At 33.2% G+C, this 5741-nt stretch overlaps 1 long non-coding RNA gene across 1 annotated transcript; it reads left to right on the top strand.

The window, feature by feature from the left end:
• The first annotated feature begins 933 nt into the window (after positions 1–933).
• On the top strand, positions 934–2860 carry LOC128296426 (uncharacterized). Its single transcript, XR_008287046.1, has 2 exons — positions 934–1043; positions 2641–2860. It is a non-coding gene; the product is annotated as an uncharacterized LOC128296426 (long non-coding RNA).
• Positions 2861–5741: the final 2881 nt, after the last annotated feature.

The following is a 5741-nucleotide window of genomic DNA, read 5'->3' as shown; positions in this document are numbered from 1 at the left end:
ATGTATCCTAGTTATTCCTAAGGTTCATACAGGACTTTTAAACGTCGTATCTCAGTCAAATCGAACTCACAAACATAGTTGCCAAGCTTGTATACATTCGGCTATTATAAATATAAGTTCACATATTTCATTCAAGCATATATAGTTTGCATTTAATTAAAATTAAAAACTTCTATTTGCTTATAAACTTACCTCGGACGATGAAAAACCTGAACAGGACGGCTAGCCTATAACTTTAGTTTTCCCCCTATCCAAATCCGATTTTCACTTTTCTTGATCTAAATTAAGATAAATTAAACTTATTTAATCAAATATTCAATCAAATTCATCCAAAAACACATAAATAGGAAAATTACCATTTTACCATTGACATTTTACACTTTTTACAATTTAGTCCAAATTGCACAAAATACAAAACATCCAAAATTTGCACACTCCATGTTTAGGCCGAATACTCATAGTGTTCATACAAGTCCACACATTTCATTTATTTCACATTTTAGTCCCTTAAATTATTATTTTTGTAATTTAGTCATAATTACTCAAAATCATCAAAAACTTCAATACAAAACATTGTTTTAATGGTTAAATGTGCTGAGAAGTGTTGGAGAAGTCTTGGGTTCAAATCTGGACTCTAGCAAAAATTTTGTTTTAAGGTGAATCAAACCTTGGGTGTAGTAGGTAGGCCTTAAGAATATTGTTGGAGAAATTGTGACACAAAAAGCCTTGTGGCTTAGTGGCAAGTAGCGTGTGGAGCATTTAAGGGGAGGCATGGGTTCGAATCCCATGGCAAGCAAAGAGCATTTATTTTGCTAACAGTGGGCGGCAAGAGTTGTTGTCGAATTTAAACTCTGATGATGGAGGGATCCCACATCAGGAAGCTAACATAAGAGTGAATGCGAAGCTGGCTTTAAATAGAGAGAACCATGAGGAGAGTAAAGGTACCCTTCTTGGCTGATCCCTTTCGCTTTGTGGCGTGCTCGGTTGGGTTGGGCGCCGGCTAAGAGTGCTCGGAGCGTGGATTAACTCCAGTCTCCAATCAGGTGTGTATTTCTCACTACTCTAGCTGTAGGATGGCTACTTCGGGCCGCGATGGGCCAAAAGGGCCATGTGGGCCTAATGGGCCTACGGGCCCAATTGGATAAGTTGTTTGATTGTGTAGTAAATATTGGACTAGGCTAGGTGAATCTCATATATGTGGCTAGATTTGGGCTAAAAGGGCCACACGAGCGTGTGGGCCCATTTGGGCTGAGAAAGGGCTTTAGGCCCATTCGTATTGTTATCCCTGTTTAGTATACTTTAGTTTACCAAATTACCAAAATACCCCTGGTTTGTAAAATTACTAAAATACCATTGGTTTATAAAATCCCCAAAATACCCCTGGTTTGTAAAATTACCAAAATACGCTTGGTTTACAAAATTACCAAAATATCCCTGGTTTGTAAAATTACCAAAATACCCCTAGTTTGTAAAACTACCAAAATACCCCTGGTTTGTAAAATTATCAAAATACCCTTAGTTTGTAAAATTACCAAAATACCCCTAATTTGTGAAATTACTGAAATACCCTCGACCTGTAAAATTATTGAAATACCCTCAACTTGTAAAATTACCAAAGTACCCTTAATTTACAGAATTACTGTTTTACCCTCGATTTACAAAATTACTAAAATACCCTTGTAGGGTAGAAATACCAAAATACCCCTGTAGGGTAGAAATACCGAAATACCCCTGTAGGGTGGAATTACTAAAATACCCCTGTAGGGTAAAATTACCGAAATACCCTTGTAGGGTAGAAATAACGAAATACCCCTGTGGGGTAGAATTACTGAAATACTCCTGTAAGGTAGAATTATCGAGATACCCTTGTGGGGTAAAATTACCATTTTATCCCTAGGGTGTTAAATGACTGTTTTGCCCTTGTGGGCAAGTGACTAACTTGGACTGTATGGTTGACGGATTTAATTGTGAATATATGTTGGTGATATGAATGACTTGACTGTGATTATTTGATTCAAATATGGACATGATATTCTGATTTTGTATGTTGTATGCGATGACATGTATATCTGTTGCATGGGGTATGGGTTATATTGATGGAGGAAGCGTTCTGGCAGCCTCGCTGTAATCTGGTGGCCTCGCCACATATATCTGTTCTGGTGACTTCGTCACAATATCTGGCAGCCTCGCTGCAATCTGGTGGCTTTGCCACATATATATATATATATCTTTTCTGGTGGCCTAGCCACAATATCTGTATCTAGTGACTTCGTCATAATATCTGCCAGCCTCGCTGCAATTTCTGTGGTGTGTAGCGGTTGGGTGGGTCGAGTAGTCTCCCCACATGGTGTAAGGTTGGTACGGGGGTGTATACGGCTGGATTGGGTTGGGATTGCATTCACATTCTGATTTTGATTCTGTTACCTAATTCTGATTCTGATTCTGATTCTGATTCTCATTTTGATTCTAGTTCTGATAATATTTCTTATTCTGTAATGGTCTAAGGCCTAATTGATACTGAAATTGTAAGTAGGTCTGGGGCCAAACTTTTAATTCTTTTATATGACTAACTGTTCCTTTTATATAGTAGGGGATTTCACACTGAGTTTTCGTAACTCACCCCGTTTATTAACCTTTCAGGTAATTTCCAGCCTTAGACGGATCGGAGCTGCGAGGGGCTCGGAGGAACTCACACACATTGTTTATCTTACAGTTTTGATTATTACTTTTAAATGTTTTTATGTGGGTTGTAGTAAAGCCGTTGTAATTTTCTGAATTTCAAATTTGGAATTTTATTTATTGTTCTTATAATTGCTAGTGTTAGAACACGGTTTTCCAAAGCAACTACTGTTGTTCAAAACATCACGTATCCGCAATTGTTTTTAAATTAAGCTTCCGCAACTACCAAAATTTTTACAAAGTTGTTAAGAATGTTATTCAGCTGAGGTTTTCTAACAAGGTTTAAAAAGGGTATAAGTTTTTAATTATTAAGAAGGGTTTTTAATGGAAACATGGTTTTCGAAAAACACTTCAATGTGACACGCCAGATTCGAGCCAAACTTCCAAGGCGGGTTTGGGGTGTTACAACACTAGTTCACCACCCCGAGTTGTTCGGCAACGATGGCTATCAGAATAAGTCCACGACCCTCTTGGAATTGGGACTACCCACGACCCTCTGGGAATTAGGTTGTTTTGTATCTCTAATTTAAAGACTCTATGGCATGCCAACTATACTCGAATTTACTCTAACTTAGCTAATGGGGTAAAAACCAATTTTCATAATCCATTTCATTTCCACTTTCACATCATTCTCATTTTTATTTATTTTTTTGTTCAAGTTAATCCCGGTGCTAAAATTTAGACTTAAGTTTGGATGCGCGAATCTGCCACCCCGAGTTGTTCGGCAACGATGGCTATCAAAGTAAGTCCACTACCCTCTGGGAATTAGGACTGCCCATGACCCTCTGGGAATTGGGGCTAATATTATCTAACCATTTGGTATTTCCTCCCTCGACCTTTTAGGAATTGGGGAATGCTAAATCTCTGTTGTAAAGATTCTATGGCATGCCAATTATATCTGATTTAGTCTAACCTAGTTAACAGGGAGCATATCAAATTTTCATAATCAATCTCATTTTCTTTCTCATATCAATTTCATTACTATTCTCATTTCAGTCTCAATTCATACTCAAATAATATACTGCATATAAAAAATTTTATGCTTTCAACCAAATATAATGAAACATTTACTTGTTCATCGTTCAAATCATAATATTTCAAACCTCAAATTATAACTAAGAATTTTCTAATTTAATCATTTGAAAGCATATTTTTCATCTAGAATTAAATTATCCAAAATCATCCAAAAATCATAAAAATAAGATTAATATATTCAAAAGCATTACATAATGAAAACAAGTTATTAACACAAAGATTTAATTTTCATTATTTCATTACATAATCTCATTCTCTTTCATGTATCAAGTAAATTTTTTCTTCATATTTTATTTCACATATCAAGTTTCTATACATTTCACTTCTCTTATTTCAATCACATAGTTTTCAAATTGTACAATTTAGTCCTATTTTCTTGTCACTTCATCTCATGTCATATTTGTTTATTACCTTAACTTCTTCATTACTTTCTCAAGTCCACACTCTATTCCTTTTCTCATATCTATATTTCATACGAATATTGCTAAAATCATTATTTATTTAAGAAAATTTTAAGTCCCATTTCACTATCTTTTCTAATTTCAAATACACATATTATTATTTTATATATATTTTTAATATAATATGCATTTTCTAGACTCACTTTTAGCTCGGGAATCGAACATCCTAGGCTTTGATACCAGCAAATGTAACACCTCCATACCCAACCCGGTCCAAAGTCAAGGCATCAGGATGTCACATTCGTTGCCGAAGAAACTACTGAAAATTTCAGATCAATGTATCATATTATTTAATTAATATAATCATTAACTCATTTTAGTAATAATTGAATTTACTGTAGAACTAATTATGAGTTAAAAGAGCTCATTAAAACATTCACAATTGATCAAAGGCTAAATTATATAGTTCATAAAAAAATTTAAACTGTCGTCACAACTTCGAGGTTTCCACGTTGTGACATGGCAAACTTGTCATCGTGACATTGTCTCCATTTCCTACAAGTTCCACGCTTTATTTTTATTTATTTATTTATTTTTATATCATTACTTGAGTATATATTCAAATGTCATAACCGCCACTTCATTTTACATATCATCCACTTACATCTATTTCTAATATTAAGTCCTCATAAAAACATGATATTAAATCAAAGATAACAAAGTAAATAAAATTAAAACAAATATTAAAGTTTTACAAATAAAACCATTGGAGGGCTTGCACTTTCAAAAGTAATTTACCCACTTTACGTATATTTCATATTTATTTCTAAATTGTACCAATCAATTTAATTCTTCATAAAATTTTAACAAAGAATTCAATATCACATCAATTAACAATTATTCACTTCATATTTTATCAATTCGTTTAAACATACTCACATGTATTAATCATTCCATCACTTACGACCACTTTGAAACATTTCAAATTCATCTACTATATATATATTTATGTTTTTTCCTCCTCCTCCTTTCCATTCCACACTCGTTATGTATATATTTTTAGAATATTTATCTTTTAGTATATAATATGCTTATATCTAACATTATCTATAATTCTACTATTTACTTATGTGTTCATATCAAAGCTGTCCACTTTAGTCATAGTCACTAAATTATTTATATCTTCAGCTATAGAATTCAAAATTAAGATCTGCTTGATGTTTTTGAAACTAGACTCAAATATCTTTTTACCATAAAATTTCAAAATTTATTCCTTAGCCAATAAGTATAGTAAATTCCTCAAATTTGTCCTTGTTCTGCTATGTGACAGCTTCAACCTTTCTTTACTAAAAATTAATTATCTCTTATTACGAGGTTTAGATGCTGTTTACATTTTTTTCTCTTGAAAATAGACTCATTAAGAATTTAAAAATATAAATTTACAACCCTAATAAATTTTTTTACAATTTTTTATGATTTTCCAAAGTCAGAACAAGGGAACCCAAATCCACTCCAGCCTTGTTTCACGAAAATTAATATATCTCAAACTATAAAATTCCATTTCTTTCACCGTTTCTTCCATATGAAACTAGACTGAATAAGCTTTAATTAAATATTTAATTAAAT

Source organism: Gossypium arboreum, chromosome 8, assembly GCF_025698485.1.
Source record: "Gossypium arboreum isolate Shixiya-1 chromosome 8, ASM2569848v2, whole genome shotgun sequence".
Taxonomy (NCBI): Eukaryota; Viridiplantae; Streptophyta; class Magnoliopsida; order Malvales; family Malvaceae; genus Gossypium; species Gossypium arboreum.
This window is presented reverse-complemented; position numbering and strand designations above follow the sequence as displayed.